We start from the raw sequence: 25,165 nt of genomic DNA on the forward strand, positions 1-25,165 counted from the left end.
TAGAAACCCCCCACAAGTGACCCCATATTGGAAACTAGACCCCCCAAGGAACTTATATGGATGTGTTGTGAGAACTTTGAACCAACAAGTGTTTCACTACAGTTTATAACGCAGAGCCGGGAAAATAAAAAATCTTTTTTTTTTCCACGAAAATAATATTTTAGCCCCCATGTTTTTATTTTTCCAAGGGTAACAGGACAAATTGGACCCCAAAAGTTGTTGCCCAACTTGTCCTGAGAACGCTGATACCCCATATGTTGGGGGGACCACTGTTTGGGCGCACAGGAGAACTCGGAAGGGAAGGAGCACTGTTTTAGTTTTTCAAAGCAGAAATGGCTGGAATTGAGATTGGACGCCATGTCGGGTTTGGAGAGCCCCTGATGTGCCTAAACAGTGGAAACCCCCAATTCTAACTGAAATCCTAACCCCAACCTTAACCCCAGCCCTAACCCTAGCCCTAACCCCAACCCTAACCCTAACCCTAGCCCTAACCCTAACCCTAACCCTAGCCCTAACTCTAGCCCTAACCGTAGCCCTAACCCTAACCCTAATGGGAAAATGGAAATACATACATTTTTTTTAATTTTATTATTTTTCCCTAACTAAGGGGGTGATGAAGGGGGGTTTGATTTACTTTTATAGCGTTTTTTTGGCTAATTTTTATGGTTGGCAGCCATCACACACTAAAAGACGCTTTTTATTACAAAAAATAGTTTTTGCATCACCACATTTTGAGAGCTATAATTTATCCATATTTTGGCCCACAGAGTCATGTGTGATCTTGTTGTTTGTGGGACGAGTTGATGCTTTTATTGGTACCATTTTCGGGCACATAACATTTTTTGATCGCTTTTTATTCCGATTTTTGGGCGGCGGAATGAACAAAAACCAGCAATTCCTGAAATTCTTTTAGGGGGGGGCGTTTATACCGTTCCACGTGTAGTAAAATTGATAAAGCAGCTTTATTCTTCATGTCAGTACGATTACAGCGATACTTAATTTATGCAATTTTTTTATGTTTTGGCGCTTTTACACAATAAAAACTATTTTATACAAAAAAATAATTGTTTTTGCATCGCTTTATTCTGAGAGCTATAACTTTTTTATTTTTCTGTTGATGATGCTGTATGGTGGCTTTTTTTTTGCGGGACAAGATGACGTTTTCATCGGTACCATGGTTATTTATATCCGTCTTTTTGATTGCGCGTTATTCCACTTTTTGTTTGCCTGTATGATAATAAAGCGTTGTTTTTTGCCTTGTTTTTTTTTTGCGGTGTTCACTGAAGGGGTTAACTAGTGGGATAGTTTTATAGAGCGGGTCGTTACGGACGCAGCGATACCAAATATGTGTACTTTTATTGTTTTTTTTTTTTATTTACAAAAATAAATGAATTACTGGGAAATGTTTTTTTTTCTTTATTTGGGGATTTTTTTATTTTATTTTTTATACATTGTATTTTTTTTTTTTTTACTTTTTACCATTGTCCCAGGGTGGGACATCACTGTTTTAGATCAGATCGTTGATCTGACAGTGTGCATAGCACTCTTTCAGATCAACGATGTGACAGGCATGTTCCAGAGGCTTGCCGGCGCCTGCTATTAGGAACTCTCAGCAGGCGCCGGCAAGCCAGGTCAGTAAATGACCCGGAAGGAGTCCCACGGCCATCTTGGATCCGGGGACTCCTTCCAGGTCACCAGAGCAGCGCGATCTCATCGCGTTGCTCCGGTGGGAGAGCGCAGGGAGCCCCCGTCCCTGTGCGATCCACCTCTATGCCGCTGTCACTATTGACAGCGGCATCAGAGGGGTTAAATGACCGCGATCAGCGATAGCGCCGATCGTGGGCATTGCTGCGGGGTGTCAGCTGTCATATACAGCTGACACCCGCACCCGATCGCTAGTACTGCGGCTGGCACAAATGCAGTGCCGGCAGCGCCGTACTAGTACAGCGGATGGCGTGAAGGGGTTAATCATGTTAAATTAAGTATTTCATAGGACCAGCTACAGATAACACAATGTGTTTGAGCAAATTACAAGTAATACTTGTATGACAACAACGGAGCATGGAGTTAAGCAGGTTTAAAAGTTAGAAATTAAATTTATTGTTATTTCAAAAGAATTAAATGTGCTAAATTAATAACCTTCTTTCACAGAGTTGTAAACTGTAATTTAAAATGCTTGGGGTAAGAATATTATAATCCTGGAAATAATTAGTATTTGCTGCCTTCTTTGTACAGAGTAAATAGCAAGAAGGGAACCTAAAACATAATATTTATTACATCTATTAAAATAACAAGACACAACATGTAAAAGCAAACATGTGTATTAACCAATCGTTAATCAAACAATGGACCGATTATTAAAAGAGATCCAAACAACAATATTCAGGACAGGCTGGTTTCCTATGTTTCTAAAGCAATTATAAACCCAAAAAAGGTTCAGCAAGGAAACCAGATGCACAAATCTAAATATTATGTTTTTGGTTCCCTTCTTGCTATTTTCTTAAACATTTTGGGTAACCCCTCTTTTTTCTTTAAGTTTGGTTGGCTTTCAACCTTTTTGCTAAATCTTCTTTGTACAGAGAAAATATTTGGCATGCTAGATGATTGATTATTCACCGGCATATCTCCATCTTAGTTCAATTAGTAAATAGCAAAGTTAGAAAAGGGCACTTTACAATGTCTTCTGGTTAATTTGACAAACTGATTCTAGTGCTGTCAGACCAGAAAATTTGTGTTCATACATCATTTGTTTTTGCACATCTACTAAGAAATGATTTGTTATTCTTGTGCTGTATATAAACAGAATATTAGCTTGTCTTTCTACAGAACAGATTATAGTATTTATGGTTTCTATTTCCAATTTTCTGTGAAAGTATTTTCTATCTTTTTTCCTACAGATACTTTGAATTGCTTGTAAAAGAGGTTTCTTCAGAAATTGCAATTCTTTCAATAAGGGTAATGAAATACTCGCTTGCTGGAATTCGTTAGGGTGGATACCAGTGCTGGATATTCAGTAAGACTTTCAACATTTTGTTTTTGTTAGTATGCAATCCTTATACTTATTTTTATTTTTCACTAAGATTATGCTGTGGATTTTGACTCCTGCAATTTGTATTTGTGCATCAAGTCGTGGCTTACAAATTTGGAGGAAAATGCTTGAATTTATATTGTAGCTGACAGTAGAGATGAGTGTATTGATCCACGGAGGATTGACTTAAAGTTGAATTTTCTCAAAATAGCAGGTCCACGTTAATTCAAACAGTTTGTGATCTGATTTGCGAAAAATTGGAAAAAAAATGCCTAGTGGAATTTCACACACTGCTGAAGCCTGAGATATGCTTTGCAATTATCACATCACATGATCTAGCTCAGCCAAACAGCTAGTATAAGATATGAGTGCCAGCCAAGCAGCCCCATTTTATGATATTACAGCTTAGGAGGTCAGAACACACAGCTTATTCCACATAGGGATAGAGAAACACCTAAAATAATTTTGATGTTCTAGTTGTAATCTTAGTGCGCAATCAGTTGGCCATGTTACTCACTCTAGTATCGCATTGCAATCTTTGGACTGGCCATCAGCTCTCCTGACCTGAGCGTGACAGCATGTATTTCCATGCAGCTGTCAAGCTCAGATCAGGAGGAGACTGCCAGTCCGAAGATTGTGATGCGATCCTTGTGCGAGTAAAATGGCAGTGAGACTGCACCCTTAGCCTGTGAATAATAATCCAAGGATTCAACTGATATATGGAGGCGCTGTACCTGCATAGTTCATGTAACTGTGAATCAATTGATTTGTGATATACTGTATATTATACAGCACCTCAAACACAGCATTTTTTTACTTTTTGCACATTGAAAAAAAGGAAGTTTAATATCTTGCTGTCCTAATTTTGCTACTAAACACAAATCATGGCATATGTTTTGCAAAGCTGGCAAACTTGAATTTCCAGCAATCCACTCCTCTTCAGTTGGCAGTTATTCACATTATGGATTTATTATTCACTAGATGGTGGTCCGATTCTAACGCATCGGGTATTCTAGAATATGTATAGTAGTATATAGCATAGCCCACACAGTATATAACACAGCCCATGTAGTATATAACACAGCCACGTAGTATATAGCACAGTCACGTAGTATATTGCACAGCCACATAGTATATAGCACAGCCCACACAGTATACAGCACAGAGACGTAGTATATAACACAGGCCACGCAGTATATAACACAGCCCACGTAGTATATAACACAGCCCACGTAGTATATAACACAGCCACGTAGTATATAGCACAGCCCACGTAGTATACAGCACAGAGACGTAGTATATAACACAGCCCACGTAGTATATAACACAGCCCATGTAGTATATAGCAATGTGGGCATTTTATTTTAAAAAAGAATTAAAATAATAAATAGCTATATGCTCACCTTCCGGCGGCCCCCGAATCCAGCACAGGCATTTAGTGATGCTCCTCGTGACGCTCCGGTCCCAAGAATGCATTGCGGCAATAACACGTGATGATGTAGTGGTTTCATGAGATAGCATCTCCGGTCATTGCGCAATGCATTCTTGGGACAGGAGCGTCGCGAGGAGCGGGAAAGGTGCCGGAAGGTGAGAATATAATGATTTTTTATTTTTTTATTATTTTTAGCATTAGATCTTTTTACTATTGATGGTACATAGGCAGCATTAATGGCAAAAAGTTGGTCACACAGGGTTAATAGCAGCGTTAACAGACTGCGTTACACCGCGTTATGCTGCGGTGTAAAGCAGTCCATTTAACGGACTGCTAAACCGCTATGGGGGCACTGATTGGAGGGCAGTAAGGAGGGGGCACTGACTGAAGGGGAGTAGGAAAGGGCAAATTTGTGGATGGACTGTGCCCATAGATTTTTTGCTGCTATTTTCTTAACACATTGCTGGGAAAAGCTTTAATGGGAAATTCCCTTCTCCAAGATCCTATTCCAATATTTAGTAGGTATAATAATATTAGCAAATACCCCCAATTAGAAAAGTACTATAGTTCTGTTATTTCGCTATGTCAATTACTCATATATTGGGCATTGCAGTAGGTTAGGTATTCGTGATTGCGACCACTAGGAACTAGGTAACAAACAGTCACTATATGTGGTCTAGTGAAGATCAAGCACTAAAATAGCAGAGTGCTCGGTACTCGTATCGAGCAGGTTGGACTCTCGACCAGGCTCGACTCGAGTAACTAGTATAATGGAAGTCAAAGGGAAATTCGAGCATTTTTGTGGAAGATCCGAACAGGAGGGCTGGGAGATAGGAAAATTGTTGAAATGAATGCAAACAGCACTCAAATAGAGTGGGAATAGCTATAGGGAAGATGCCTGGATGCACCTGTCTCCTAGTTAGATGCTGGGAGCAATGTTGTCAGAATATTACGCAAATTTTATGGACTCACAAAAAAGCTGAAGATGAATTGGATTTTACAGGAAAAAAGTTAGGAAACATACATTCTTTCCTGTATAATGACTAAAGTATAGGCAAAATTAAAAAGGGAAAAAAACGAACAAAAATGCTTTTTCCTCCTCACATTAATAGCCGAGCCATCTCTCACCGTATTTCACCTATGACTACAGTAGAGGACATGATATAAGGGGAAATAAAACTACAACCACTGGTAGTTACTGGTAAATGACACTTTTACATTTTACTACCTTATCTGGGCATGTGATGTGTGACATGATCAGGCACATCCTGTTTAATCTGTGAAGAAAGGACTCTGAAACTCACAATGCCTATGCAGACAATGCAACAACTTCCAAAAATTAGAAGAGGGACTGCAATTCACCCTGTATTAGACATAAAGGAGGGCCTCACATACATTCTGCTAAAATTGTTTGGTAGTGGGCCTCCTAGACTCTAAAAGCCTATGCACAATGTACATGGGCTGCAAAAAATTAGAAGGAAGGATTGCAATACAACCCGAGGACATGTAGACGAGGGCCTCAGAAAACATTGTTTTTTTAAAGAGTGGAACTCTTACACTGGTAAAGCCCATGAACTAAGTGCAAGGGCTGGAAAACATTTACCCCTCCTTGCAAACACTACCCAAGAGGTTAGGTATATTTGGATTTTAGGTGAAATTTCAGAATTAACTAACATGCACTCTAACCTTTTCAGTTGAAACTTTTCTAAACGTTTGAATGCACATGTCCAACTGTTCAATGTTTCAGTATTTTTTGCACAACTTGCTGTTCTCTAACAAGGATCTTAATGGCAAAATTCACAACCAGGTTTTTGATCCATGAATAGCCCAATTAATTTTGAGGTTCAATTAGAATTCATAATTAAACAGTCCTCCACATCGTGCTGTTCACATTTTGACTTCATGAGATCAAGACGACACCTAACAATTGATTAACAGTACCTTGCCATTACGAAGCTTCAAGCAGGATGTTCTTAGATAAAAATGGCTACTGAGTTTGGAGTGTCACAGAGTGTCATAAGCAGGTTGCAATAGAGACACAGATAGGCTGGTAGAGTCGCAGAAAGGCAGAGAAGTGGAAGTTCCTTAGCCACATCCAACCCTGATGACCTCTTCATTGTGAACAATGCCCTTTGAAACCGGATGATGAATGCCAAACAACTCCAGGCACATTTAAGGGAGGTGAGAGGCACCCAAGTGTCTTGTCAGACCATTGAAATCCATTTAAATCAGCGTGGTCTGCGTGCTAGATGACCTACAAGGGTACCTAAGCACAGTAGCATTGGTCAGGGAGCATCTACACTGGACAAAGGAACACTTCACTGATGAAAGTCTATTCAGGCTGAGCAGAAATGAAGGCTGCCAGCGATGTTGGAGATATCAGGGAGGGCACTAGGCATCAGACACCGTTGTCCCCAGACAAGCCTAGTCTAGTCAATACAGAACTGCCCTACACTTTGTGAATGGAACAGTGACAAGCCCCTACTACTTGAATAACATCATTAGTCTAGTCATTGTGTCTCTGCATGGACAATACAAGCCTAATTTTACCTTCATGGATGACAATGCTCCAGCTCATTATTGTTGCATTAAATGGCTGCTGAAGACTGGAGTACCTGGAATGTAAAGGCCTGCACTTTCTCCAGACCTGAATCCCATTGAAAACATATGGGATCAGCTGAGTCTTTGTGTAGAAGCTCTTAAATCCATACCCCAGAACTTCAGTGACCTGAGGGCTGTTCTTCAAGAAGGGTAGGATTCCATGCCTCAGCAGACAATAATTTGACTTGTGAAGAGAATGAGATGCCGTTGTCATGCTGTGATTGATGCTCAAGGCTACATGACAATTTATTGAAACATTGACATTTTTGGGGGGATATATACACCACTGTTGTTGGCTTTGGTTTCAATAAATTGGTTCAGACGAGAAAATCACTATTGCATGCTTCTACTTACAGGTGCTTTTCACAAAATTAGAATATCATCCAAAAGTTAATTTATTTCAGTTCTTCAATACAAAAAGTGAAAATCATATAGTATATAGAGTTATTACAAACAGAGTAATCTATATCAAGTGTTTATTTCTGTTAATGTTGATGATTATGGCTTACAGCCAATGAAAACCCATAAGTCTTTATCTTAGTAAATTAGAATAATTAACAATAAATACCTGCAAAGGATTCCTAAGCATTTAAAAAGGTCCCTTAGTCTGTTTCAGTAGGCTCCACAATTATGGGAAGACTGCTGACTTGACAAATGTCCTGAAGGCAGTCATTGGCACACTCCACAAGGAGATTAAGCCACAAAAGATCATTGCTGGCTGTTCACAGAGTGCTGTTTCCAAGCATATTAATGGAAAGTTGAGTGGAAGGAAAAAATGTGGTAGAAAAAGGTGCACAAGCAATCGGGATAACCGCAGCCTTGAAAGGCTTAAGAAAATGCCATTCAAAAATTTGGGAGAGATTCACAAAGAGTGGATTGCTGCTGGAGTCATTGCTTCAAGAGCCACCTCACACAGATGTATACAGGACATGGATGACAAGTGTTGCATTCCATGCGTTAAGCTACTCCTGATCAATAGACAATGCCAGAAGTGTCTTACCTGGGCCAAGGAGAAAAAGAACTGGACTGTTGCTCAGTGGTCCAAGGTGTTGTTCTCAGATGAAAGTAAATGTTGCATTTAATTTGGAAATCAAGGTCCCAGAGTCTGGAGGAAGAGTGGAGAGGTACACCATTCAAGCTGCTTGAGGTCTTGTGTGAAATTTCTACAATCAGTGATGGTTTGGTGAGCCATGTCATCTGCTGGTGTAGGTTGACTGAGTTTTATCAAGACCAAAGTCAGCACAGCCGTCTACCAGGAAAGTTTAGAGCACTTCATGCTTCCCTCTGCCAACAAGCTTTTAGGAGATGGAAATTTCATTCTCCAGCAGGACTTGGCACGTGTCCACATTGCCAAAAGTACCTATTCCCAGTTTAAAAACAACAGTATCACTGTGCTTGATTGGCCAGCAAACTCGCCTGACTTTAACCCCATAGAGAATCTATGGTTTATTGTCAATAGGAAGATGAGAGACACCAGACCCAACAATGCAGACGAGCTGAAGGCTGCTATCAAAGCAACCTTGGCTTCCAAAACATCCCAGCAGTGTCACAGGCTTATCACCTCCATGACACACCACATTGATGCAATAATTGATACAAAAGGAGCCACAACCAAGTATTGAGTGCATTTACTGAGAATATATTTAAGTGGGTCAACATTTTGGAATTTAAAATCATTTTTCAAGCTGCTGTTATAAAGTATTGTAATTTACTGAGATAATGACGTTTGGGTTTTCATTGGCTGTAAGCCATAATCATCAACATTAACAAAAAGTAAACACTTGAAATAGATCACTCAGTTTGTAATGACTCTATATAATATGAGTTTCACTTTTTGTATTGAAGAACTGAAATAAATAAACTTTTTGAAGGTATTCTATTTTTGTGAGAAGCACCTTTAAATGGCCTACTTTCATGATAAAATATCACTGCAGGTTGAACTTTTCACGTTTTCCATAAATTTCACCCAAAAGTCAAATATCCCTAATGTTTTGTGATAAATGTATATGTAAGAGAATTGTAGAGGCAAGCTTCATACACATCCTGTAAATATTATGAAAGAGGACTTCATACACACCCTGGAAAAATTAAGAATGTGGGTCTCCTGATGAACCTATAAAAATTATAAGGGCTGCCTGTTTACTCAATAAAAATTAGAAAGGATAATCAGGGTGAGGATTATATAGTGTGGACTCTTAGCTCTAGTGAGACTAGACCATTTGGAAGACAGGGTGGTGCTGGGAAACATACTGGATGCGTTATCTGCCTGCCCATGACATTGGAATCTGCATACAGCATCAGCATCACGTCCACTTCCCCTTCCCTTATTGCACATATTGTGAATTTTAAATTAAGTATATAATATATGCCTGCAAACTTTCTGGTATTAATAGGGAACAGAAAATATAAAGCCTTGTAAAGGCCTTTTGTTTTTTGATTGCAGCATCACTATACATTTAAAGGGGCTGTAAGGCAATAAACCCTGCCTCTATGCCTCTAATCCAAAACTATCCATCCTCCTCCTTCATCTATCACTACACTGAATGCATGTAACATCAGTTTTACTAAAGAAAGGAATGTATGTAGCCCTCAAAAGGACTTTTCTTTTAATGGTAAAGCTGCGGTATACAACTGCTGCAATAGTAAGTAAAAACTGCTTATATGCCTGCTCTAATCTAAACTCTCCCTCTTAGATCAATTCTCCCTGAATGACTTTAAGAGCTACTTGGGGGGGCAGAGGGGGCGGTGGCCCAGGGCCCCGCGCTCTAAGTGGGCCCACATGGAGATACGCTACTGCGCGCACCGATACAGTTACATTCAGAGGCAAATCAGGGAGAATCGTTCTCCCTGCTCTGCCGCCCAGCCTCTATGGGGTCCCTGAGCAGGCGGGGGGGCCCCGGTGCCAGCAGTGGGCCCCCCGCTTGTCATCGGAAGGTCAGCTGTCCCGGCATTTAGCCGATACAGCTGATCGCATTGATGGAAGGAGAGCTACGCTCCTTCTCCCATCACCCCCCTCTCAGCGTCTGACGTCACTGACACAGACACTAACAGAGGCACGATGACATCATTAGCCGGTGCCCACTGTCAGGAGAGAAGCGGGCGCTCAGAGCTGTGGAGGAAGAGAGGTGAGTATTTATTTATTTATTTTTTACAGGTGCTGCCTTATACTACAGGATCTGCCTAAGGGGTGCTGCCTTATATTACAGGTTCTACCTATAGGGGTGCTGCCTTATATTACAGGATCTGCCTATAGGGGTGCTGCCATATATTACAGGGTCTGCCTATGGGATGTTGCCTTATATTACAGGGTCTGCCTATTGGGGTTATGCCTTATATTGCAGGGTCTGCCTATAGGGGTGCTGTCTTAAATTACAGTGTCTGCCTATAGGGGTGCTGCCTTATATTACAGGGTCTGCCTATGGGGTGCTGCCTTATATTACAGGGTCTACCTATAGGGGTGCTGCCTTATATTTCAGGATCTGCCTATAGGAGTAATGCCTTATATTACAGGATCTGCCTATGGGGTGCTGCCTTATATTACAGAGTCTGCTTTTAGGGGTGCTGCCTAATATTGCAGGGTATGTTATAGGGGTGCTGCCTTATACTACAGGGTTGTCCTATGGTGGGGCTGTCTTATACTACAGGATCTGCCTATGGGGATGCTGCCTTATATTACAGGGTCTGCCTATAGGGGTGCTGCCTAATATTGCAGGGTATATTATAGGGGTGCTGCCTTATATTACAGGGTCTGCCAATAGGGGTGCTGTCTTATACTACAGGGTCTGCCTATAGGGGTGCTGCCTTATACTACAGGGTCTGCCTAATGGGGGTGCTGTCTTATACTACAGGGTCTGCCTATGGGGTGTGTTGTGAATTCTGCTTTTGGGTTCCCTCCGGTGGTAGTAGGTGGTAATGCAGTTGTCCCTGGGTTGCAGTCCTGGTCAGGTGTGTCTGCTGATTGCAGTTCTGACTGGGGTATTTAGGTGTGCAGGATTCATTAGTCCTTGCCAGTTGTCAATTGTTTTTGGGAGGTGTTGGACCTCTGCCTGGTTCCTCCTGCCTTTCTGCCAAATCAGCAAAGATAAGTGTCTGTTTTTTTTTTCCCTGTGGCACACATGCTGTGTGCTTCACAATTCAGTGCTATTCTTTGTGTTTTCTTGTCCAGCTTAGACTGTGTCAGTATTTTCTCAGTCTTGTTGGATTCTCTGGAGTGGCAGATATAAATTCAATGTCTTTAGTTAGATTGTGGAACTTTTTGTATTATCTGCTGTGGATATTTTTTGGAAGGGTTTTAATACTGACCGCCTAGTAATCTGTCCTATCCTTTCCTGTTTAGCTAGAGTGGCCTCTTTTGCTAAATTCTGTTTTCTACCTGCGTGTGTCTCTTCTTCTCCTACTCACAGTCATTATTCGTGGGGGGCTGCCTATCCTTTGGGGGTCTGCTCTGAGGCAAGATAGCATTCCTATTTCCATCTATAGGGGTATTTAGTCCTCCGGCTGTGTCGAGGTGTCTAGGGTTTGTTAGGCACACCCCACGGCTACTACTAGTTGCGGTGTTAGTTCAGGATTTGCGGTCAGTACAGGTTCCACCGACTCCAGAGAAAGTTTTCATGCAGCTCCAAGGTCACCAGATCATAACAGTACAACTAGATTTCATGAAATCCCGTGTCCACTATGCAGTAAAAGAGGCATGCGGCACACCCGCGAAAAAACACATGTGGCGCGTCTTTTAAGAACGCAGCATGTCCTTGCATTGCTGAAACAACGCAAGGACAACACGTGTTACCTGTCAGTGACCTCAGGTGCAGATTTGGTCAGGATTTTACCTGCATAAAATCCTGACCAAATCCTGAGGCAATCCTGAACGTGGACACATACCCTTAGGGTATATGCACACGTCAGGATTTCTTGCAGAAATTTTCCTGCCAAAAACCGGACATTTCTGCCAGAAATCCACATGCGTTTTTTTCGCGTTTTTTCAAGCATTTTTGACGCGTTTTTTGTGCGTTTTTGTGCGTTTTTTTCCAAATACATAGAATTGCCGGAAAAATGCTGAAAATCTGCAAAATCAAATGAACATGCTGCTTTTTTTACCGCGATGCGTTTTTTTCACTGAAAAAACGCAGCATGTGCACAAAACATATTTATTCTACCTATTCTATTCTATTCTATTCTGTCAGTGTGATTTTACTGTACACCGCACTGAATTGCCGGCTTTTCTCTATAACACCGATGCGTATTTCTCGCAAGTCACACGCATGGTCCGTGTGTAATCTGTATTTTTCTCGCCCCCATAGACTTTCATTGGCGATTTTTTTGCGCAATACGGTGACAAACGCAGCATGCTGCGATTTTCTACGGCCGTACAAGACCGTATAATACGGATCAGTAAAATACGGCAGATAGGAGCTGGGCCATAGAGAATCATTGTACTGTATGCAATCCGTATTTTCTGCACCTCTCATTCGTCCGTAAAACTCGCTAGTGTGACACCGGCCTCATCAGCATGCCCTTTTTGAACCTTGTTTAAAAGCATGCACTTTCTTAGACTCAATAATGTGCATAAACATCCAAATTCAATGGAAGAAAACACTAAACTAACGAGTTTATTTAATGTAGGAAGCATCCCACATCTCATAGTCTTTTGGAGAAAAGAGTAAAATTCTTTCTAAGCCCAACGAGTATGATTAATTGTGTGCACTAATGGATTTTATTGAAAAGTATAAATTGTAAAGAAAGACAATGAACCCCAAATTGCTTAATGAAAGTAATACACTGTATGAGATTAATACCACATCCCAGTGTATGTATGTTATTCATCAAGACAAAACTAGTAAAAATGCTTTCAGTGCTCTGGTTTGTTAATTCCATGTATTGTTGCATATAACAAGAATTTTTGTTTGATGTCAATGACACCTTGAAGAGATTGTTTTATAAAAAAAATGATAAATTGTTTCAAATAAAATGTTTAACAATAGCTCTAATGGAAATCCTGAATTGTTGTCACTACACAGCTTTCTTAACTAAATACAAAGTTCTGACAATGAGAATTTGGTAAGTTTTTGATGCTGCAGACTTTCTGCAGCTTTTCTGTACCAATAAGCAAAATTAGATTCCTTGTACTGTGAAAATGAATGGTGCTATACAATTGGGTAAAAGTAATAAATATATGAAGCTGTGACTTGCAGCTCTGTTTAACCCCTTCCCGACACGAGCTGTACATATACGGCGCTGCGGGAGCTGCATTCCCGCAAATCACAGTTTATGTATGGAACAATGATTGCACAGGCTCATGCTGAGTGCTGCAGGGATCAGATGCAGATGTCAGCTCTATGTGAGAACTGACACCCTGCAGTAACACCCACGATCAGTGCTTAAACAGATCATGGATGTTTAACCTCTCTGATGCCACATTGACATCAAGGAGCATCACACAGGGAGTGAGCTCTCTGTCTGATTCCATCAGCACAACACGATGCAATAGAGTTTTGAGATGGTCTCCATGGTGCTCCTGGCCGCAAGATGGCAATAGGGTCCTTCAGGGTACTGCAGGGAAGGTGGCTTGTGAGCACCTGCTAAAAGCAGAAGCTGACCCACCTCCCTTGCTTGTCAGTCACTGCTCTGATGCCCTGCAGTGCAGAAGCATTGTAGAGTATCAGATCAGAAATCTGTCAGTAAAAGGATAAAGTACCATAGTGGGACAATGAAAAAAAGTAAAACAAGGTATTACAAAGTGAAAAAATATTAAAAATAGTGATGTGTGAGTGTACTCGTTGCTCTGGTTTTCCCGAGCACGCTTGGGTGGTCTCCGAGTATTTGTAACTGCTCAGAGATTTAGTTTTTGTTGACGTAGCGGCATGATTTACGGCTGCTAGCCAGCCTGAGTACATGTGGAGGTTGCCTGGTTGCTAGGGAATCCCCACATGTATTCAAGCTGTCTATCAGCTGTAAATCGTGCAGCTGAGGCAACGAAAACTAAATCTCTGAGCAGTTACAAATACTTGGAGATCACCCGAGCGTGCTAGGGAAAACCCAAGCAATTAATATACTCACTCATCACTAATTAAAAACAATGCCAAAATAAAAAACAAAAAGAAAGAAAAAATATTCCAATAAATACCTTTATGTAAAAAAGTACACATATTTAGTATTGCCGCTTTCAGAATGACCTGCCCTATAAAACTATTGCATTAGTTAACCCTTTCAGTGCACGCCATTAAAAAAATGCAAAAAACTATGCTTTGTCATCATAATGCAAAAAAGTGTGACCAAAAGTGATCAAAAAGACGAATTGAAATAAAAATGGTACAGCTGAAAACATCATCTTGTCTCGCAAAAAACAAGCCATGACAAGGCTCTGTCAGCAGAAAAATAAAAAACATTATAGCTCTCAGAATAAAGCGATGCAAAAATAATTATTTTTTCAGTAAAATAGTTTTTATTGTGTAAAAGCACCAAAACGATAAAAATATAATCCGCATAATAAAGCTGCCTTATCAATTTTACACTAGCAAAAGGCAGAGATGCTTACCTGCCTAGGCCTCCAAACAAATGCATTATCAGGATGCAGTGGACCCATGTTGTTAAGATGGCGGCAACACAGGTGCAAAAATACCGAAGACACAACCACTCACAGGCTGCCAATCCCAATGGTGAGGTGGTTGCTTGGTATGGAATTGCACAAACAAGACTTGTATGTTGTGCTGTTCACACAATGGAAATGCACAGCATCCAGGTAAATAGCCTATTAGTTACGCCCATACTGTTAGATCAGGCGGGCTGCCCAGCGATATCCAGATGCATCCCATGTGAACAGACACCACCATTGGGATTGGCAGGCTGTGAGTGGTTGTCTCATTGGTTTTTTGCACCTGTGATGCTGACATCTTAGCTACATGGGTCCACTGCATCCTGTGCATTTGTTTGGAGTCCTGGGCAGGTGAGCCTTTTGCTAGTGTTTTTTTTAAGTTTTGGAGGATCTCTGAATCCTCTTTTTGGGCTATACTTATCAGTTATACCACATGGGGAACGGCATATTAAAAAAAAAATCCTGAAGTGCTGTCACATGACTATGGCAGCCAAAATATGGATACATTACAGCTTTCTAATTATGGGGATGCTTATTTTTGCAATAAAAAGCATCTTTTACTGTGTGACAGCAGCCAAACATAAAAACCTGATATGAATCTAGTATCTCTGTAATCTCGTAGATCCAAAGAATAAAGTCATCTAATCACTTATACTGCATGAAGAACAGCGCAAAAAAGAAAAAAAAAACAACTCTTCACCTGCTGTGGATTTGTTCATTCTGCCTCCCAAAGATTGCAGTAAGGCTCAGCTCACATTTATCCTTCACTGCCCTGGGAGCTTACACCTGGGTTTCCATGTAAATCTCTGAAATACATTTAGATGAAATCCTGGGTGGAAGATTCCCTATAATAATGCAGATGGAGTCACTGTGTATGCCATAGGACTTGTGATCCACCAGTGTCCGTCTTTTTAGTCAAGCATAAAAGTGCGGTCAACCACAGTTTTGTGCAATTTTGAAAAGGACAACACTGAACAGAGGCCAGATGGAGTGCAGAGTGAGGCTGTGGTCACACTAGCAGTATTTGGTCAGTATTTTACATCAGTATTTGCAAGCCAAAACCAGGAGCGGGTGATAAATGCAGAGGTGTTGCATATGTTTCTATTATACTTTTCCTCTAATTGTTCCACTGCTGGTTTTGGCTTGCAAATACTGATGCAAAATATTGACCAAATACTGCTAGTGTGATGGCAGCCTAACTCTCTTGCCTTATTATAGTGAATTGATCCCTCCATCTGTCATGTCACTCTGAGATTTAGATGGATCCCTCAAAGTAAATGCTCAGCATAGAGTGACTAATAAATATGATCCTAAATGTTATGTAAAATGTTCCCTATAAAAGCTTCAACACAATCCAAAAAAAGAAGCATTCGATGACGTCACAGCTTGTGATTGGTCGCGTGACCGCTCATGTGACCGCTCACGCGACCAATCACAAGCCGCGACGTCATCGCAGGTCCTAAACTCCTTATTCTTAGGAACGGAGGCTGCCGGTTACATCGGTAAGGTCCAGGGGCCGCCGGGCGGGTGAGTATATCCATATTTTTTTATTTTAATTCTTTATTTTTTACATGAATATGGATCCCAGGGCCCGAAGGAGAGTTTCCTCTCCTCCAGACCCTGGGAACCATACACTGGGAACTTCCAATTCCGATTTCCGATATCACAAAAATATCGGAACTCGGTATCAGAATTCCGATACAGCAAATATCGGCCGATACCCGATACTTGCGGTATCGGAATGCTCAACACTAATTGTGCCTCAAAAATAGTTTTCGACCACATATGTGGTATCAGTGAACTCAGGAAAAATTGCACAACAAATCTTGGGGTCCAGTCTACTGTTACCCTTGTGAAAATACAAAATTTGGGGCTAAAAACTAGAGTTGACCAACTTTAACTTTTTTCGGATTGAGTCGGGTTTCGCAAAACCTGACTTTGTCAAAAGTCGGGTCAGGTGAAATCGGCCTATGATTGCGAAAAGTCGGGGGCCGAATGAAACACGAAACCCAATGCAAGTCAATGGGGAATCAAAGTCAGCAGTGAGTAGAGGAAAGGAAAACACCTACAGTGCCCATTTTAATGCCAAAAACATCAATTCTTATTACTTAAGCTTGTCAATCTTAATTTACTTTATAATCATAGTTAGGCATTGAAAACTGGGGGTCATTTGGCTAAAATTATGGGGGGGTAGGGCTCGTTCAAGATTTTCATGGGCCCAGGAAACGTGGAATACGTCACGGCGGTGAAGCAGGGAGAGGTAAGTATTTCAACTTTGCAAGTGCTGTGATTCTGAGCAAGCAGGGGGGGCCCACTCATTCGTAGGAAGGTGCAGATGAAAGTGCAGGTTCCTTCACCAGGTGGGGGGGCATACTCGTTGGCGACATCACTGGCACAAGGCCCCTCATGGTACAGCGGTGTGTCTGATGGCGGATGGCGCCTACCACTGGCAGAGACACTTTTGCGTACTATGAGGGGCCCTGTGCCAGTGACGTCGCCAACGAGTATGCCCCCCCACCTGATGAAGGAACCTGCACTTTCATCTGCACCTTCCTCTTTGTCCCTGTATAAGGTGGTATAGTATGCGGGAAGGGGAACCTGACTTTCAGCAGGGCCAGATTCTGGCTGTGTAAAGTGCAAGGGGAGTGTAGTGGTCTGGGTCAATGTACCAGCAGACTCATCTAGCAGTGGCTGGGCAATGGGCAGGATGAGGAGGAAACACAGTTAGTAGGCCCAAATAATAAAGTAGGCTAAATGCAGTTCAAATGTGGTAACAGGACTAAACAGGCGGCATTGCTTTGTTCAGTGGAGGAAAACTGTAATGAGTGGCAGACAGAGTTAGTAAGCCCAAATAATAAAGTGGGCTAATTGCAGTTCAAATGTGGTAACAGGACTAAACAGGCGGCATTGCTTTGTTCAGTGGAGGTAAACTGTAATGAGTGGCAGACACAGTTAGAAGGCCCAAATAATAAAGTATGCTAAATGCAGTTCAAATGTGGTAACAGGACTAAACAGGCGGCATTGCTTTGCTTAGTATCGGAAAAGTGTAATTAGTAGCAGACTAAGTTAGTAGGCCCAAATAATAAAGTGGGCTAAATGTCTGCCAAAAAATTGTTCATAAATAAACAGGTGGCATAGCTAGGTACAGGGGTGGGCTCCTCTGCTGAGTAGCAGACAGTGGTGATAGGCGCAAAGTATTTACTGGTCTAAATTTAGGCCAGGGCCCCTGTATATTTTAACTATCATCTATTATTTCAACAAATTTGTATTGGCAGTGCCATTGAAGGATTTAACAGCACAGACTACACAGTGGTGGAGCAGGGAGAGGTAAGTATTGCAAGTGGTAGAGCACTGTTCAAGCTGGGGGGAACACTCTCTCGTGGGCGACGGTACTGGCACAGGGACCCTCATATTACGACGGTGTGTCTGACATTGGTTGTGCACCACCATCGTCAGAGACACTTCATTGTACTATGAGGGGCCCTGTGCCAGTGCCGTCGCCCAAGAGTGGGCCCACTTACCTGTCCAGGCAAACGGCACTCGCATGGGTGCTTGCGCCAGGTGGTGACCACGGCCCTGTGGGGGGAGTCAGCCCATTTAGGGAGGTATAAAAATGACCTATGGTGGACATTCAGCAGCTGCAAATGGAGGAGTTGGAGAAGTCAGTAAGAGGAGACCAAAAGCAAGACATTTTTCAGGCAAGCTACGTGTCAGCAGGGGAAGGTGGGGCAAAATAATTTGAAATCCATGATTGGTTCATTTTAATGAAGGTTAGATCATTAACATTTTGGGTAGCCAGACGTGTCCTTTTTTCGGTCAGTATTGAACCAGCAGCACTGAAGACTCTTTCTGATAGCACTAACAAAAAAGAAAAAAGCATAGGCCATAAGAAACGGGGATCACCAGACAGCAGGATGGTATGCAAAAAGGATTACACAACTTTATTAAGGTATAACATAGATAATGAGAACATTAAAAACATTTAAAAACAGTGAGAAAAAGACTATTGCCCAAAATAAGGCACATGCCTGGAACCAATTTTATAGGAAACAATTAGAACTAGATGGGTATTTCCTGAAGGAACTACAGATAGTGCTTTGGAATGGTGCCCGGGCTGCCCCTGCAAGACTTTCACACTTGGGTGCCCCTCAGATGCTGGTTTGGTAGTTGTAGCCCCTCAGGGTTGAGGATTTGGTGGGCGGGGCCACTCTGGGTCCGATTTGGGGGGTGGAGCCACTCTGGGTCCGATTTGGTGGGCTGGGTCACTCTGGGTCCGATTTGGTGGGCCGGGCCACTATGGGTCCGATTTGGTGGGCCGGGCCACTCTGGGTCCGATTTGGTGGGCCGCGTCACTCTGGGTCCGATTTGGTGGCCCGAGTCACTCTGGGTCCGATTTGGTGGGCGGGGCCCCTCAGGGGCCGATTTGGTGGGCCGGGCCACTCTGGGTCCGATTTGGTGGGCCGGGCCACTCTGGGTCCGACTTGGTGGCCCGGGTCACTCTGGGTCCGATTTGGTGGCCCGGGTCACTCTGGGTCCGATTTCGTGGGCCGGGTCACTCTGGGTCCGATTTGGTGGGCCGGGTCACTCTGGGTCCGATTTGGTGGCCCGGGTCACTCTGGGTCCGATTTGGTGGCCCGGGTCACTCTGGTTTCGATTTGGTGGCCCGGGTCACTCTGGGTCCGATTTGGTGGCCCGGGTCACTCTGGGTCCGATTTGGTGGCCCGGGTCACTCTGGGTCCGATTTGGTGGCCCGGGTCACTCTGGGTCCGATTTGGTGGCCCGGGTCACTCTGGGTCCGATTTGGTGGCCCGGGTCACTCTGGGTCCGATTTGGTGGCCCGGGTCACTCTGGGTCCGATTTGGTGGCCCGGGTCACTCTGGGTCCGATTTGGTGGCCCGGGTCACTCTGGGTCCGATGTTGTGGCCCGGGTCACTCTGGGTCCGATTTGGTGGCCCGGGTCACTCTGGGTCCGATTTGGTGGCCCGGGTCACACTGGGTCCGATTTGGTGGCCCGGGTAACTCTGGGTCCGATTTGGTGGCCCGGGTCACTCTGGGTCCGATTTGGTGGGCCGGGTCACTCTGGGTCCGATTTGGTGGGCCGGGTCACTCTGGGTCCGATTTGGTGGGCCGGGTCACTCTGGGTCCAATTTGGTGGGCCGGGTCACTCTGGGTCCGATTTGGTGGGCCGGGTCACTCTGGGTCCGATTTGGTGGCCCGGGTCACACTGGGTCCGATTTGGTGGCCCGGGTCACTCTGGGTCCGATTTGGTGGCCCGGGTCACTCTGGGTCCGATTTGGTGGGCCGGGTCACTCTGGGTCCGATTTGGTGGGCCGGGTCACTCTGGGTCCGATTTGGTGGGCCGGGTCACTCTGGGTCCGATTTGGTGGGCCGGGTCACTCTGGGTCCGATTTGGTGGTCCGGGTCACTCTGGGTCCGATTTGGTGGGCCGGGTCACTCTGGGTCCGATTTGGTGGCCCGGGTCACTCTGGGTCCGATTTGGTGGACCGGGTCACTCTGGGTCCGATTTGGTGGGCCGGGTCACTCTGGGTCCGATTTGGTGGGCCGGGTCACTCTGGGTCCGATTTGGTGGCCCGGGTCACTCTGGGTCCGATTTGGTGGCCCGGGTCACTCTGGGTCCGATTTGGTGGGCCGGGTCACTCTGGGTCCGATTTGGTGGCCCGGGTCACTCTGGGTTTGATTTGGTGGCCCGGGTCACTCTGGGTCCGATTTGGTGGCCCGGGTCACTCTGGGTCCGATTTGGTGGGCCGGGTCATTCTGGGTCCGATTTGGTGGCCCGGGTCACTCTGGGTCCGATTTGGTGGCCCGGGTCACTCTGGGTCCGATTTGGTGGCCCGGGTCACTCTGGGTCCGATTTGGTGGGCCGGGTCACTCTGGGTCCGATTTGGTGGGCCGGGTCACTCTGGGTCCGATTTGGTGGGCCGGGTCCCTCTGGGTCCGATTTGGTGGGCCGGGTCACTCTGGGTCCGATTTGGTGGGCCGGGTCACTCTGGGTCCGATTTGGTGGGCCGGGTCACTCTGGGTCCGATTTGGTGGCCCGGGTCACTCTGGGTCCGATTTGGTGGGCCGGGTAACTCTGGGTCCGATTTGGTGGGCCGGGTCACTCAGGGTCCGATTTGGTGGGCCGGGTCACTCTGGGTCCGATTTGGTGGGCCGGGTCACTCTGGGTCCGATTTGGTGGGCCGGGTCACTCTGGGTCCGATTTGGTGGGCCGGGTCACTCTGACTGACAGCAGGATAAGGGAATGGCTGATAACAGAGAATAGACTGACAGCAGGACAAGGGAATGGCTGATAACAGAGAGAATAGACTGACAGCAGGACGGGGAATGGCTGATAACAGAGAGAATAGACTGCGCTGTATGCTGCGGGGCTCTGCGCTGTATGCTGCGGGGCTCTGAGCTGTATGCTGCGGGGCTCTGCGCTGTATGCTGCGCGGCTCTGCGCTGTATTATGCTGCGTGGCTCTGCGCTGTATGCTGCGCGGCTCTGCGCTGTATCCTGCGCGGCTCTGCGCTGTATCCTGCGCGGCTCTGCGCTGTATACTGCGGGGCTCTGCGCTGTATACTGTGGGGCTCTGCGCTGTATACTGCGGGGCTCTGCGCTGTATGCTGCGGGGCTCTGCGCTGTATGCTGCGGGGCTATGCGCTGTATGCTGCGTGGCTCCGCGCTGTATGCTGCGCGGCTCCGCGCTGTATGCTGCGCGGCTCCGTGCTGTATAATGCGCGGCTCCGCGCTGTATACTGCGCGGCTCTGCGCTGTATACTGCGGGGCTCTGTGCTGTATGCTGCGGGGCTCTGCGCTGTATGCTGCGCGGCTCTGCGCTGTATGCTGCGCGGCTCTGCGCTGTATACTGTGGGGCTCTGCGCTGTATGCTGCGGGGCTCTGTGCTGTATGCTGCGCGGCTCCGCGCTGTATGCTGCGCGGCTCTGCGCTGTATAATGCGCGGCTCTGCGCTGTATACTGCGCGGCTCTGCGCTGTATGCTGCGGAGCTCTGCGCTGTATGCTGCGCGGCTCTGCGCTGTATGCTGCGCGGCTCTGCGCTGTATGCTGCGCGGCTCCGCGCTGTATGCTGCGTGGCTCCGTGCTGTATAATGCGCGGCTCCGCGCTGTATACTGCGCGGCTCTGCGCTGTATGCTGCGGGGCTCTGCGCTGTATACTGCTCGGCTCTGCGCTGTATACTGCGCGGCTCTGCGCTGTATACTGCGGGGCTCTGCGCTGTATACTGCGGGGCTCTGCGCTATATGCTGCGGGGCTCTGCGCTGTATACTGTAATAATAATAAGACTACAGATGGTCCTTTGGAATTGTGCTGTGCTGTCACTTTAGGAGCTGATATTATCTGGCAAAACTGTGCTGGTGTGGTCATGTACAGTTCGCAGGCGTTGGCATAGTAACTGTGTCTGACTGCGCATATCAATGAGCTAATCAGCCAGGTGGCATTTGGCAGTTAAGTTATTTTTAGAAATTGCCTCAGAAACCAGCCCATTTTAAACGTATAGGAAAATTTCCCTATTGAAATGCATTGAAACAATGCTTTCCAATGAGGGGGAAACAATTTTCAAATGCAAATTGCGCCAAAACTACAAATCCGATCGACATGAAAATAACTTAGCACACCTCTCGTGGACGCTGGCTTCGAAATGACACCTCACTGGAGTCTGTGCGTTCAGCGGTTCGGGCCGCATTAACTGCGAAAAAAAGCCTAATAATAATAATAAGAAGAAGAAGAAGTTTACCACGATGGAATAACAGTATAGTGCTTTGTTCCAAAGCACTATAATAATACACAAATACATGCATGTACACCTGGTCCTAAGAAACCTATATGGACAGCATATTAATCAAACTATAAGGTATAGAAAAATACCATGAAGTCCTAATAAATATAAATGTAGAAAAAATAGGCACTTCTAGACAGACTGAAAATAGGTCTGTAATAAGACCTTCAATTAAGCAGTCATAGATTGTATATCACCACACTTGAGAACAGACAAATAAAAAATATATATATACTTTCAATGCATGTGAAAGAGGCAGATATCATTACCCAACATGTCCTATAGAAAAATCCAGCTTAGAAATAACCAGAGTATAGCATTCTAGGTGAGATAGTTACCCACAAATAGACTGGGACCAGAGCCAGCACATCCATATTCCCCCATGAGGCAAACAGATCTAATAACCCTCAGATAATACCAGGCATGAAAAAGGAAACGAAAACCCGACGCGTGTCGCCACTAGAGTGGCTTCATCAGGGGTATGATTTTCGCTACCAACATCTATGTTTATATACCTTACATAATGACGAATGAGTCAATGCAGCCGTGGGTAATCACACGAGGTCAGGCAGGCAGCATCTACCATGGTCCATTGCGCATGCTCAGGCTTCCTAAACCGGAAACTATCATTGCTAGGCAACGGTAAACAGAGAGCAAGGCGTGTAGTGGCTCACCTGTGAGAAATGATGTCCGTAGACTATCGGCACAGATCGAGCACACAATTATCAAAGGGACCAGCAATTTGATCCATGTAGATATCAGCATCACAGTACCGGCACACGGTGATCAGCTATAGACGCCGGTCGCAAGTAGGAAGTACCTACTGCGCAGGCGCCTGGCTTATTCAGAGCACCCTTAATGACAACCCGTGGAATATCCGCCTCACCTCACATTGGTCACAAACGGAGATTGAATTCCTAGATTTGAAACTTCACGTGATGGACTCCAAAATCACCACAAGCCTATATCGGAAACCTACCGCAACGAATAATTTGTTACATTTTGACAGTTTCCACCCACAGCATCTCAAAGAAGGCATACCAAAGGGTCAGTTTTATAGAATCAAGAGGAATTGTACTCGACAGGATTATTTTTTGAAGCATTCTCGTGAGCTGACGTCAAGATTTAAACAAAGAGGCTATCCAACAAAGGTAATTTCACGGGCATTTGTGGAGGCCAGAGGTCAAGAGAGGGCCAATTTACTGTGTCCTCAAGCGAAGGCCCCTGGCAGACCATTGGGGATAATCACTTCCTATAACAATCAGTGGCAAGATGTACGTAGCATCTTGTCCAGATATTGGGGTCTGTTATTGAGTGAGTCGAAGCTACTACCACATCTATCGCCCAGGCCCAATCTGATAGCAAGAAGAGCCAGGAATCTCAAAGATTGCCTTAGCCATAGCCAATTCCAACGCCCCACCACTAGGACCAACAGTGGGTTTCGTCTTCGTGGCACTTTCCCATGTGGGAATTGTAACATTTGTCCATTTACGGCTGGAGATACTAATGTTATTTTACCATCTTTGCCTTTCCAGATTGCCACCAGAGCTTATTTCAACTGCAGGACTAGAAACCTGGTCTATGCCCTGTTATGCCCATGCCCAAAGGTCTATGTTGGGCAAACAACCCAAGAACTAAGGAAGAGGATCCAGCAACATTTTTCGAACATCACGATGGCAAAAAAGGATAAGATTAAAGGAAAGTCCATCACCTCGGTGGCTATGCACTACCTCACGGATCACAATTCCCTGTGGAAAGGAACCAGGATTTTGGGCTTGGACAGAGTTTCCACAAACATCAGAGGGGGCAACATTACGTCGGAACTACTTAGACGGGAGTCTAAGTGGATTTTTGATCTGAACTCTGTGGCCCCAAATGGGCTGAATGAGGACCTGTTATTTACCGGCTTTTATAAATGTATATGATTCGTTGCCTTGAGGGGAGGAAAGGACATGGCGTTTGCTATTCTCAAGTTTGTTTATTAATGACTTTCCCAGATGGACAGTATACTGTGTCATTAGACTCTTGGTAGATGTATCTTGTACTTTTCCATCTATATGGACAGCATATTATCTTTGTTCGTCTATTTCATTTTTTCTTATAGCGATACTTACCTTGGTGGCTATATGTAGTGGCCTCTGCTGGGGATTCTTTATTCCCCTTCTGTTAGAGGGATTCTCTATGGGTCCCATGTGTTATAACATGCTTTTCCTCTGAGTATATGTCCTTTGGTAATATTGTATCTTTCTCCTTACTAACAGGATATCCTCCATAGATTTCTGATACTTTATTCCATTCTTTGGAAAGTCCCATTTTTTGACCCATGACCATTGTTGTTTAGGTACATTATCTGTTTCACATTGTGTATTATTCATTGTAGGTTGCCATTATCGAGTAACGTCAGGAACATCTCCCTTAACGGGAAAGTACAATGTCTCAGCATTGTTAACATGAATTTCTATTAAAGTACCTCACAATATGTGAACCTTCCCATATTGGTTTTTAAATAAGGGCTTCCATAATTGATTTTCTCCTGGGCACCTATTTAGGTTGTCTGGGATAGGTTGCCAGTGATAGGTAGAGGTTTTCTCCTGCTGCTGTAGACAGTTGCCTGCATGGCGGGCATTTTGCACTGGATATTGGTGCTTTGGATTGATTTATTCCATCTTCAGCTCCTCCCAAAAGGGTGCTCACATCTGTGTTGTGTGTGTGTGGAGGT

The 25,165-nt window shown here is 44.5% G+C and overlaps 1 protein-coding gene across 5 annotated transcripts in view; it reads left to right on the forward strand.

Moving 5' to 3' along the window:
• LOC143773852 (teneurin-2-like) overlaps nt 1–25,165 on the forward strand; it is a 2,235,081-nt gene that overhangs the window by 549,748 nt on the left and 1,660,168 nt on the right. For all 5 annotated transcript variants that reach the window (XR_013215401.1, XR_013215403.1, XR_013215402.1 and 2 more), the window contains one exon: nt 2,898–3,013. The gene's annotated coding sequence lies outside the window, so the exon portion shown is untranslated. The remainder of the gene's footprint in view (nt 1–2,897; nt 3,014–25,165) is intronic.

The sequence above is a fragment of the Ranitomeya variabilis genome, chromosome 5 (genome assembly GCF_051348905.1).
Source record: "Ranitomeya variabilis isolate aRanVar5 chromosome 5, aRanVar5.hap1, whole genome shotgun sequence".
NCBI classification, from domain to species: domain Eukaryota; kingdom Metazoa; phylum Chordata; class Amphibia; order Anura; family Dendrobatidae; genus Ranitomeya; species Ranitomeya variabilis.